Source organism: Chlamydotis macqueenii, chromosome 1, assembly GCF_036417535.1.
Source record: "Chlamydotis macqueenii isolate bChlMac1 chromosome 1, bChlMac1.mat, whole genome shotgun sequence".
NCBI lineage: Eukaryota > Metazoa > Chordata > Aves > Otidiformes > Otididae > Chlamydotis > Chlamydotis macqueenii.
In genome coordinates, this window is record NC_141556.1 from 38,540,373 (window position 1) to 38,553,374 (window position 13,002).

Here is a 13,002-nt window from a genome sequence, read left to right on the forward strand (position 1 = left end):
GGCCGGGTTCACGCCGGGGGAGGCGGCAGAGCCGCAGGGCGGTCGGCCCGGCCCGGCCCGGCCCGCCCCAGCGCGGTTTCCAGTCAGGGCAGCCACAGCGGCTGCCATCCCTTCCTACTCGCCCTTCCCTCCGCCCCCGCCACCATCACCCGCTCCGCGCCCGGGGTGGGGGGGGGGGGGGGGGTCCGTGCCCCGCACCAACATGAGGCCCGAGGGGCTGGGGGGTGGGCAGGAGGAGGAATGGGGGAGGGGCGGCAGCGCGCCTGCGCAGGGGGAGGGGAGCGGCGAGGTCACCCCTCCCCTCCGCACCGCCCCCGCCGCGCCAGAGCGAGGCTGGGCGTGCGGCGTCACGGCGACGGCCCCAAGCCGCGCCCCGGCACAGGCAGCGAGAGGGAGCGGAGCGGAGCGGGCTCTGGCCGGCGAGGCGGCGGCGGCGGGCGGTCGGTCGGCGGGGAGCGGGAGGCGCTGTCCGGTAGGTTTCGCGGCGGAGGAGCGCGGGCCGAGCCACTGTGGCGGTGAGGCGGGGAGCGGCGTGTCTGGTACAGGTGGCGCGGCGGGGCGGGGACGGGCCGGTGGGGGCGGCGGCGGCGGAGTGGGGGGGGGAGAGGAGCAGCAGCAGCAGCGGCGGCGGCGGCGAGGAGCGGCGCGCTGTGAGGGAAGGGGCAGGAGCCTGAAACATGGCGGAGGAGGAACTGGGAGCCGCCGCCTCGTCCGGCCTCAGGCGCGGGGGGACACCGCGGAGAGGGGGCGGGGGGGAAGCGGGGCGCTGAGGGGCAGCCGCTGCCAACCGGGCCGAGGGCCCGGCCCAGCCCTTCTTCGACTTCCCCCCCCCCCTCCCTTTCCCTTCCCCCCCCTCGCCGGTCCCCGGAGCAGAAGTTGAAACGGAAGCGGAAAGTTGTAACCCCGCGGGCTCGGGGCCGCGACGTGGGGGCCCGGTTGGGTGCAGGGAGGGGCGGGTAACGCCCGGCTCGGCCCAGCCGCGGGCGGGGAAGGGGGACGATCTTCCACCCCCCCACCCCCCCTCTTTCCCGGCTTGCCGTCGTCGTTGTCAGCGGGAAGTCCGAGCTGGAGCCCCACCTAGTCCGGTCATCGGAGAGAAACTGCTCGCTTCTTTTTTTTTCCTTTTCTTTTCTTTTTTTTTTTTTTTTTTTTTTTTCTCTTTTTTTTTTTTCCGGTCGGTGTGTGGAGGCGGGGGACAGGCCGGGTGCGGCCGACCGGGCATCCCGCCGACCGCCGTGCTTGTGCCTGGGGTAGCCACGGAGTGGGACAAGCAGGCAGCGTGGTGGCCAGCGAGTTCCCACTCCTACTTATCGCAAGATAAAAAGGAAAAGGAGATGACAGGGATGCTCGTCTCCTCTCAACACCCCTGTCCAAGCAAATGGAAGAATTGAACTGGCGCTTCCAATCCTGTCTAATAAACCCTGAGATGTCTCCTACTCTCCTGCGTGTGTTGGTGAAAAAGTGGTGGAAGGAAAGCGAAGTTTGCCAAGGGTGGGATGAAACCGAATCCAAGTGTTTTCATGTTGGCCTCGGGTTACAAAAAAAGAGCATAATAACCTTGGGTTTCCTGCGAAAAAGATCAGTGTGCTTTTACTCCCTTTTCCCTTGTAAAGGGATGGGTTATCCTTTTCAGGGCTTATAAAAAAAATTAGCTTTTTCTATACTGCTGTGGGGTGTGATAGTAAGGTAGCTTGGTTCCAAGAAAGAGGTTGTTTCAGAGATGCCCAGCTCAAAAATGGCACAGGTTATGTGTGTTCTTGCATCTAGATGTTTTGATTAGTATAATTTGGTATTTCCAGCATATAACAGCTATGCTTTGCCCCAATGTGAAATGTGTAGACAGTGTATGACAAAGACATTTCAGTACTCTTTCTACAGTAAAATATACATTGAAATTACTGTTATAAAGAAGAAGACATGAAACTCTTCTTTTTCGTAAATTATTATTGAAAGACAAGGAAGCAGTGACATTGTCTTATATAGTAACCATTCAAAACCAAATGTGTTTCACTTTGGAAAAAGAGTCATTTCTCTTCTGTGGAAAACTTGCAAAATTAATCAAATTATTGTCTTTTGAATTACTTGCCTCTGTGTTAAAATCACAAGCTTTTGGAGAAAAAAAAAACCGAACTTGCTACAGTCGAGTGTTTTCACTTTCTTACTTCATTACATCTCTTTTTTTTATTCTTGCTCGAAGTCTATCCTGTAGACTTGATTCTAGCTAAAAATGAGCTGAGTGAATGGTGGAGGTTACCTTGACTGTTCACATCAAAGCCTTTGCAAATAAACTTTCCACCTAGTTAGATGCAGTGTTTTATTCCTTGGTACCTGCATGTTTTCAAGGATGCTTCTTGTAGTGGTATGAACTACTTCAAGTTGAGCTTGCAACTGTAATGTAAGGCTTTATGATGATCTGTAGCTAAATAACTGAGTTTTGAGTTGCCCTGTACAATATAAATGTCCTTTATGTTTTTTGCTGCAAAACTGATCATACTTGGAGCACCTGTCTGCCTGGGGGTAAAATAATCTGCAAATCAGGGTTGAAAGACTAGAAGTGTAAAAACAGAACTTGGGGGGGGGGGGGGGGGAGGCAGACCCACTAGTCTTTTTACTGTCTGTAACAGTGTGTCTTGCTTCTATTACTACATACATGCACCAGATGAGTTTTCTGACTGGAATTAAAATTGTGCTGTTTGTTCCAAAGCTCTGCTGTAGGACAGTTCATCAAAAATAAATCTGGAGTAAGCCATGACAGTTCTCTTTGTGCTGTGCCAGTTTTGCAGAGTAAAACCGACGACTGTCTTTTTAATTGAGAGCCTTTCTGGAGCAGAGGCAAACAGATGGGAATCTAGGTGAGGGCCTACAAAAGGAGAAATAAATTACTTGTGTGGCTGAGGAAGGAAGTGTGCTGAAGGCTGCACTGTAACTTGTGATCTAACAGTAAATGTGTCTGGGAACTAAAATAGAGAGTTGTCCACCTATCATCGGGGATGTGGGAAGTGCAAGAGTCAAGGAAGTACTTGAGTACTTGCTGCTTACTGCTATAGTGCCAATCTTGTCATCCGCAGAGCTCTGCTAGCTCTGGAGTTAGATACGGAGAGGTGCTCTTAAGGGTAACAATTTCTTGTAGATAAAACAGACACTCGGTGTATGGTAAGAGGGTAGGCAGGTCCTTTATGAATAAGCCTGTCTAAGTAGCGCTTGGATGACTTTCAGGTACATAACTGATGTTTGAGAGTGTTCTTCAGGGTAAACTCGAGTTGTTGTGAGTTTTAATCAAAACTGCTGTCCTAGTAAACAGAGCACTAAGCATACCCTGTGCAACAGAAGTTCATGTTTAGCTTGTGGTTGCAAGCACTGCCACTCTTGCCTCGGAACAAATACGAAAGCAGACCGAAATGCACTGTGTAATGTCAGTGTGTTGAATCCCTGCTGAGTTGGGGCAGGCTTCTGCTGTGTTCTGTTGCATCTAGGTCAGGTTAGAGGGATATTTTAGACAGCCTCCTTCTTCGGAGAGATTGAAGGAGTATCTATAGTAAATACACCTTCATGTCTGAAGGCAAACTTTGTTTTCCTCCTCAGACGTGGTTAAGATGGTCGCTTTATTCTTCTTGCGTAAAGTGGGGAAAAAGGAAGTTTTGGGTTTTTTTTTTGTTACAGGAATACTGTTAGTAGGGGACCTGTTTACAAGTTGATTGAGTTTTCAAATTTGTTCAGCAGTTGTCTGCAGTAGAGCTTTAGTATCTCACTTAAAGCATCTAATATATAATTTTCTCCTTAGGGCCTGTCAACCATGAGAAGAGTGGGACAGGCATAGTAGAAGCACTATTCTGATGAAGCTGTGGCGGTTTGCTTGTAGTAGGCCAGCACTGTTTGGAGAAAGTCAAAGACCTTGTCTGCTGGAACAAACTGTTTCTTCGTGGAACAGCTGAATGAGGCTGCCTTCAAAAGCAGCAGTAGGTTCTGGCTTGAAGCTCTCATCTCTCGAGCTTTAGAATGCCTAAGGAAACACTGGACAACTGAAAGTGAAAAGGGTTTTTGTTTTTTTTTTAATTATTATTGTGTGTGCCTGTTTATTTATGCTGTTTTGAGCACCTGACATACTATGTGTTCCTCTCCTCTAGCAGCAAGGAAAGGGAGGAAGGCTGTAAATGCTGGGTTGGAAAGCTGCCTATTAGGCAGCTTCTGAAATATAAAATGATTTGGGGGCCCTGTAGCTATTCAGGGTGCTCTTTTTTTTTTTTCAAGAGTAGTGCTTTAATAGTAATTTTTACTTCTGAAGCAGTGGAGTGAAAGTTACTGTAAGATACTACAGGAATGTGCAAAGTTGAAGGAACTTTTTAGACTTGAACCAGGAAGAAGAGGAGGCATTCGACAGTATCTTGTATGCTGTCTCGCTCAGCTTTCTAGTTATTAATCTAAATACTTGATGTTGCTTGAAGTAAATCCCTGCTATGCAACTGTAAAAAGAGACTGCCAATTACAGTACACATGGTTAGTTCATTCTTGGCCAAGGGAGGGAGGCTAGATGATAGTACTGGAATGGGCCAGCCTTGCCCTTCTAATGGACTGGTGTTTGCATCCTGTGGTAGAGAAGCAGCATCTCATGTTTCTCTCCAGCCTGAGGTTCTCTTCAGGGAACCTCTAGTTTCTTAGATCACTTTGTATCATTCCTGCAGCTGTTCCAACACAGGAAGGTGTCCTAAATCAGAATTACTTGACCAGATCTCCTGCAAAAAGGATATTGTGTGCCACTGTTACTCATTCATGACGTAATTTTCAATATAACTCTAAATGTAGAGCTGTGAGAAACTTTATATCATTACATTTCTGGACAGTATTGAGGAACTGGAACAGGAGAACAGTTTATTTTCTTAAGAGAAACTTAAAGCAAGGATCTGTAGTTATAATTCTTGTCTTTTTTTCATAGAAACTCTGAGGACAATGTGCTCTTTGCATCAAAATTTGTTGCCATTGAGGTGAATGTTACTTGCTTTAATTATAACACTTATTGTTATTTGATTAGGTAATCTGGATTAAAGGAAAAGATGCAGTTTAACAATATTTCCTTTACTGTGGTTTACTTTGTAACGTTATGTGAAATTAGACGGTGAAAGTTTTTCCTTAAATGAATTTGCTATCTGTGTCCCAAATAATGTGTGTTGGCTGGTCCTCTCTTCAGTTAATTTAAAATAATTTGTGAATACAGATAGTCCCTTCAATTGTTTGTTTTGTTTCTCTGTATTAGTTGTCTTAGCTTTTGAAGTCTTGTCTTATTTTTTCCACTCATAGTCTCTGTTTCTGCAACCTAACCAGTTGTGCTTTTTTTTTTTTTTTTACTGCAACTAAGGGAAATGTCTTTAAAGCACTGTTCATTTATCAGGAAGAAGCAAAAAGAGTACCACCACATCTCTATTAAAGATGAACTGCAGATGTGAGTTACCTGCACGGAGTTTGAGAGGGGAGGTACAGGAGATAGGACCTGTGCATTGCTAGCTGTGGCACTTCAGCACTACTGAAATCAAAGTGGTTTTGGTAGTTGCAGGGCCAGACCAAGTACTTTTATTTTTTCGAAAGATTTAGTGTATGGTCAGTATTTTTCATTTAAGATGAAGCTAGTATGCTGAACAGTGCTTGGGCTGCATCAGAACCCAGCCAATATGGATAGATAAGTTGTGCAGTTGTATATACAATCCTTGCTTGCAGTTAATAAAACTTCTATAACATCTGATCTGATACTTCCCTCAAAAGTGATTCATTAGAAGACCAGTGGAAAGTTGTAACATGTTCTGGATGTGGAGAAGGGTAAACTGAAACATGGAATGGAAGTTAAGTGAAGTTATCCAAGAATCTTATTCTCTGCAGTACAGTATTTAGGACTAGATTATTTGTTTATGATGTGACATTTACAGTCGAGACTGAACTGTGTGTGGCTGTGTATCCAGGCTTATGTGGTTAGTTAAGTGTGGAGGCAGCCCAGTGACGTATAGTGCAGGAACCTCTTTCATTAGTCTTGCAAATGTGAAGCAGTTAAGGTGAATTGTTAGATGTTGTAAGATGCAGTCAGTGACCATCCTCTGGTCTTTCACTGTGAATCTCCTTACAAGATAATGTCCTGCAAGCTTAATGTACAACATGACCCATAAGCATAGCCCACTTGGCTTCATGTGATTGCTTTTTGCATACAATATTGTCGAAGAATTTTCTTGGGGTTGATAAAGTGTATAAATTAATGCTGCATGCATAATCTTGACTCTTACACCTCTGGATTTGTTTTTATATAGTTAGTATGTATAAGGATATATCATGCTGTCTTTCTGTGGTCCTCTGACTTGTTTAAAATGGAGAATTGATGGGCAGTAGGCAGTCTGTGAGCATAGTGGTTTTATTCCCATTCAGGGAATGCTCCTTTTGTTATTTACTGCCTATTGTTTATATTGGTGCAAGTGTACAGAAAATGCTGTGTGTTTTATGGATTTTATGATGAGCGGCATCAGAAATGAGTTCTTGGCAAGTGTGACTTCCCTTTCAGAGTTCTTGCACATATTACACCAGTCCGAAGATGAATTTCCAAGGTGGTTTTATGTCAACTGTATTCGCTGAATACAAGTATACAATTTGAGATGCCTTGGACTTGTGTTTTTAGTGTGCTGTGAAATGCTGTGTTCAAAATCCAACTTCTGCTGATATTGGTTATTTGAGAATATGCCATACTTCTAGAAATTGATGTCAAATTGTTATCTTAGCACTTGGTGGAACATAAGAGATTGTGTAGTAACCCTGTGATGTCAAGAAGGAGCACTAGAAGAGGCAAGAATAGCTAACTGTCATGCTGGAGAATCACTCTTCCATTTTTCCGATATATCTTTTTTTACTTAAGTAGCAGATTAGGTGGAATCTCGCCAAAGAAGAGACACCCTGTTACTTGATATAGATCATTCTGCACATTGAGTAAGTTTGGAGGCCAGTAAAGAGAAGTCTGTGATAATATAATAAACAGACATACATAACTCTCAGTCTTAACCGGGTGCTTGATCCTTGAATGTTCTTACTTTTGGTGTACAATTTTCTACTTGCTTGTTATATCTGAATACTAGAGAGAAACAAGTGTTTCTGAATGATACCTATTTCTGCTCATTGTATGTTCCTACAGTTTCTTGTTACCTTTTCACCTTTCTTTATATTTGAGCAAATCCATTGTTTGGGGTTTTTTTTGTTGGTGGGTTTTTTGTTTGTTTTTTTTTTTTTAACCCAAATTATCCTGTTGTGTTGTGTTTTGTTTTGTTTGTTTTTTTTTTTTTCTGATCTCCCTAACCCTTTTATTTCAGGAAACGCCCTAAGCTAGATTGAGATTCAGCCAGAGACCTTGCATAGAAAACTTAAGAGTGAAAGCTGAAGTTCTGCAAAAGCAGTATCTGAAAACAAGGTTTTACAATTAAGTGCTTTAGGCCACTGTATGTGCTAGTGTTTGGCATCCTTTTGATCTGTGTGTTACTTTTCATCAAACTCGTAAGAGTAATCTCAGAAGCAAAGTGCTGTATCCATCTAAGTAGGAATTAGAGTGAGAAAATAATATTTCATGTGGAGCCTAGAATGAAAAGGTCAGGTAGGTTGTACAGTTTTATGCTTGATGAACAAAAGTCCTGATGCTCCCTCTTCCTTTTCTGCTAGAAATCTGGGTCCTGTCTAACCAGGAAATTGAAGAAGCAACATTAAGTGCACATCAGTTTGGAACTTAATTTAACTACAGTAACCAGTTTTTTGAACAATGTCCAGTCTTGCTAACTGAAAGCACATCCTGCTTCTAGCCAGAGGCAAGATCTTAAGATGCAGTTTGCAAATACAGATATTTTCAAGTTGATATATTTGTCTTTGGGGAGAAAAAAAAATTATTTTCAGGTAATGTAATTCTTCCATTACTTAATCTTATTGTGGACTACTTCTTTGAAAAACTTACAGCACCAAATTTCTTTTCGAAGAGGAAAACTGAAGCCTCTTTTCCAAGCTGAATGCTGCATCTGCTGTGATAATAGAAGTGAAAATAAGGAGCCATTCACAGCCTTATCAACAGAAGGTTGAAGTCATAGATCCCAAGAACATAAACAGAGGATGCACTGAGTAAACTTGGAGCACCCTAAGCAATGTGGAAATACAAGACTGTGGTTTCAGGAAGGATAAACTTGCTTCACTGTAACAGTCAGGGTGGACTGAAAAGTGGTTCTTTCACTTGGGCTTTGCTTAAAATACAGCTTATTTTGAGATGCACATATTTAACTTGCTGGAAGTAAAATTCTTCTTCAGTAAAAGATTGAGGATGTGTTCAAATGCCTTGGTGATTTTCATAGTCTAAATAAGGTGACTTTTAGAAGACCAGACATGCTGATTTGTATTTAGAAAGGTCTTCCCATCCAAACCTCTGGAGGTGACTTTAAGTTTCCGTACGCTTTGGACATCTTCTGCTACCTTATCAAAGTACATGTTTGATTTGACTTAACAGCAAAGTGAGTCTTAAGGTATGACAGATTTCTCCAGAAAATTGCAAGCTTTGAAGAAGCAGAGGAACTAAAAAGTATGGTCTAGACAAGAACTACAGTGATCTTAAAAAGATTCAAATAGACTCTTCTGCAGTCTGCGTATGGGCAGAGGTGCAGAGGTCAATTTCTACAGTTGTTACCTGCTAGTCAAGATATGTTTGTGAGCTGGACATTTCCTGAGGACCTACCATTCTCAGGTTCAAGATGCTACTGCCTCGCTGCCAGAAGCAGAACAGGATGTTCTGCCCAAGTTTCAGCCACTTTAATTAAGCATTTCAGACCTTTTACAGACCCACCTTCATCAGTGGATTCAGCTAATAAAGTTAACCGTGAAAAGAAGTGGTTAAGGTTGCACCTCCATTATTGTAGAGGTAGCAAAACCGTGTGGCAGAAGATGGTAGTTATTGCTGGGTGTTTGTGTATGCCTTTTTCCAACTTAAGCTCAGGACAGATGTCTCAAGCTTTAAGAAAATAACTGATTGTGAAATTACATATAATTTGGGTAGCTTTGACCTTGCTGCTCATGTTCAAATACTGTTTTTCTATTAGGGAAGAATTGATTGGGAGGTCAAAACGGACATGAGCTACAATTACTTGGGACTTGGCTGGTATGGTTCATTTATCATGGAAGAGCTAATTTTATTCCTGTTAATGAATGCTGGTGGCTAGTATTCTCAGTTTGCATAGAATCAGTGTCCTTTCAATAGATAAAACTTCTAATCTTAATTAAAATGACGTATGGGAATTTGGAAGACTTCTGTCAGGCTACCAACCTGATTTGTAATAGAATTACCGTAAATTGTACTACGGAACAATACTTTTTATGTAAAGGGCCTACACTAGCCAGCCTTAAATGGCCAGTAACAAAAGATCATATAATGAAGGAAATCTTTATATCTGTGCCTTGATGATGTGTTAGTAGTCTAAAAAAACCTGAACTGAAACCAAACTTTTCATACTGAAGTCAGTGCAAGTAATGATACCTTGGTATGCAAGCTCTGGCATTGCCAGGGATGTATATGATGTGTGGGTTATAGAGGAGAGATAAACAGGAGGGACAAAAATACAGGTGGTGTTGGAATTGCAGTTGAACTGGGCATTGTCTTATGTCAGTAGAAGGAAACTCTATACAACGCTTTACTGGTTCAGCAGCCAGTGTCACAATCAGAGTAGAGCTAGGATTGCCAGATGTTAAGCAGATAACACATGGAATTTGAGGCCAGGTCTTGTTTCTGCAACAGAAGTTAAGCTGCCTTTTTCCAAAGTAGAGTATCTAAGCCAACTGGCAAGTTTATTCTTGAAGTGACTTTCAAACTGCACGAGTGCATTTTTACAAGAGAAGTATCTTGACTGAAAATTTCCATGCCTTACTTGTAGTCCTTGTGTTTTTAACTGTTTTTGTAACTTGAAAGATAAAATTTACTGTGACAAGCATTTGTTTCTCTGCATAATTATATCTGCTTTTAATCAGAAGGATGCATATCAGGTAAAGCATGTTGGATATACCACAATGTGTCAATCCGTTAATAAAAAGTTTTAGTGCTAAATAGTCATCTTTCTCTGTGGTGACAGTAGAGTAAATTCACAGCAGTAAATTGCTGTCTCAGTTTTCAAAACTTGCTATATGGTTTAATGCTTAGCTTATGCCTAGCAAGGTACCATAATGTGGTAATTATGTGTTTTCTGAATTTAATATACTTGTAGTATTCTTAAAAATTTGAGGGGGGTTCTTTCTATGTATTGTTTGCCTGGATTTGCTTTGCAGGTGTAAAAAAAAAAAAGACACTTGCAGTTCAGTTTCTTCAGGAATTCTGAGATCATCATTTTAGCTGGAAGTCTGACTGGTAGAACATGCACAAACAACTTTCATGGGGGATGGTGACTAATTTACAGAAGTAGGGAGAAAATACAAAACCATGGCAAAAAGTCACCAAAAATAAGCATATATTTAATAAATGTTACAAACTCCAATTGAGGCTTAAATAGACTCTATAGCTTAGGTTTTATAAGGAACTCCAAAATTGAATTGACATATTTGAATTTTTGCAGACAATTGAAACATGAACTCAGTAAGTGTTGAAACATAGCATATTTTTTAGTAGCTTAAGAATGTTCATTACATCACTTGCTTTGAAAGTACTTTTTTACACTTTGTATGAGCTACTGCAAAGTGTATTGCGTGTGCTGCTTAGTCTCTCCGATTAGGAAGCTTCCATCTTGAGATACCAGTGCCTTCGAGCAGATGAGTTTTCATCCTCAGAATATACATTAAGCTTGTGTACAGATTTAGGATCTAGCTGGGAGTTAACTTTGACTTAAGGGGGAAAAAAAAAAACCAAACCAGACTTTATTCAGCTATACTAATTATAGACAGCATAACTAGTCTCACAAGGTAAGCTCACATTAACTGCTTTGCAGAAATTATCCCTGTGTGCAGTGTTAAACAAGGTAGGAGGAAGGAGGAACACTTGGTTAAGCTCTCTCTGTGGGTAGGTGGCCCTGTGGGCAGTTCAAGGAGCAGCTTAAACCTCAGTACCTTGTTTGTGCTGCAGCAACTTGTTCTCAAGCCTCTGTTGTTTGGTTTGGTTTTTTTTCTGACATGGCTAGTATGAGTTCATGTCACTGGATAAGCTTAATCACCCAGACAGCTTTTTGAAAGTCCTCTGAAGATTCTTTGGCATCACTTAAAAATATTTGAACATAACTGAAGAAATATTTTTGTCCAAGAAAAATTACTCTATTAGTGACCAGAAGAAAGTACTTGTTTGTCAAGTCAAGAAGCTATCGAAACCAGGTAAAAACTAGAAATAAAAATAGCTTCTACATTTGTTTATTGAAGAGTTGACTCATTTCCAAAGAGTCTACATTAGTAATGAAATAGCCCTACTTCCAGGAGTCTTGAGTATAAAAGTCTTTAATTTAGACCTGATCAGCTTTTCAGTGTATCTTTTCTTCAGAATTGATTTCTGAATAATGTTTTCTATAAATAAGTGTGAAAGTCAACTCAGAAGTATTTTAATTTCTCTTTTATAAGAGATACCACTTAGCCTGTTGAGTAAGGATTATCTGAGTTGCTTTAATTCCTAAAGTGTCTAAAAATTGGTGAAAATGAACAGACTTTCACTTTGGATTCTGTTGTCAAGGTGCTGCTTAGGCATTGAATTATTCTGAAAAACAAAAAAAAAAAAACTCCTTGGAGTTGAGGGATAAGAATTTAGGACTTCCCTTTACATGTAAGTATTTGGGGAATATTAAGAACAGCACACATCCTCTCTAGTTAGTTGCTTCGCAGAAGAAGGGGTTCTAAACCAAGAGACTCAAAACTTAGTGGGTTCTGGATGGCACAGACAATTAGAGAGATTTAGGTTTGGCCTTCTGAGACTGCTCCAGTGCCAGAAGTGGGAAACATCTTGTCTGGGAATACTTAATCCTGTGACCTTGGTTGGTCCTGTGACTGAACTAGAGCTATTTTTCCAAATATCTGACCATTGTCATCTTGTTCCATATCAGGGCCAGTATCTGCTCTGAGAAGCAAGTTTTTCTTTCTTGGCTTTTTTCCCCTCCACTGCAAATTTTAAGCAGGTAAACCAGTCAATTTGCTTCATTGTCATTCTAGTGTTTGAAACTTTTTTTCCTCCTGCAAACAGTTGAGACTAATTTAGGAGTGCTGTTCCCAAGGTGGTTCTAACAGAGCATCTCTTCGAGAGTTAAACATGCTGGGGCAGAAGCATTATGAAAATCTTAGTGACTACACTGCAACTTCACAATACAACCAGAATGTCAGGGTCTGAACAAGAATCATGGTGTCTGTAAAGTGTTGAATAATCATGATCCCTTCTGAAAATGATAATGCCTCTGGGAGGGACTATTTGTTTAATTCCAGACCTGAACAACTAGTTCACAAAAGCCAGTCTCAGGGATATCTTCAAGTAGTGACTGTATTTAGTTCATGTCTTTAGCCTAGGGCTGAGCTCCAGTTACAGCTTCGTTTGGTTTAACATCACTTGGAAAGATTGGATTATTCTCTTTCCCATTCCTCAGACAGGTAACAAAGTGGCATCAGAAACCAAAATTTGAAACTGAAGGAACTGAAAGAAAACTAGCAAACTAAATTGTACCTCCTCCGTCCCCCCGCCAAAAAAAAGCCCACTTTCATAAATATTGTATCAAGCCTGATTACCAGCGGTATTTGAACCTTGATGAATTCTTCATTGTGTGGTTGCTTTTTAGAAAGCTTTACAAGCAACTAAGTGTGCAGTGTCTTCATTCACTGATAAAGTAGTTTCTTATTCCTCAACTTCCTTAGCATCATCACCTTGATTTGCATTTTACTGGAGACATACTTAAAGAAATTGTTCAAGAAAATGTTCAGGAGGCACTTCTTGCTGGTTTATCTGACGAGGGCAGAAACTGAAAGCAAGTTCCATGTTCACAGTTTTTGACAGATGTGAAGCTTTTAAAATACAGT

At 41.7% G+C, this 13,002-nt stretch overlaps 1 protein-coding gene across 1 annotated transcript in view; it reads left to right on the top strand.

The window, feature by feature from the left end:
- The first annotated feature begins 328 nt into the window (after positions 1-328).
- Positions 329-13,002, top strand: part of RAP1B (RAP1B, member of RAS oncogene family) — a 31,295-nt gene continuing 18,621 nt past the window's right edge. The window contains exon 1 of the mRNA XM_086748981.1: positions 329-472. The gene's annotated coding sequence lies outside the window, so the exon portion shown is untranslated. The remainder of the gene's footprint in view (positions 473-13,002) is intronic.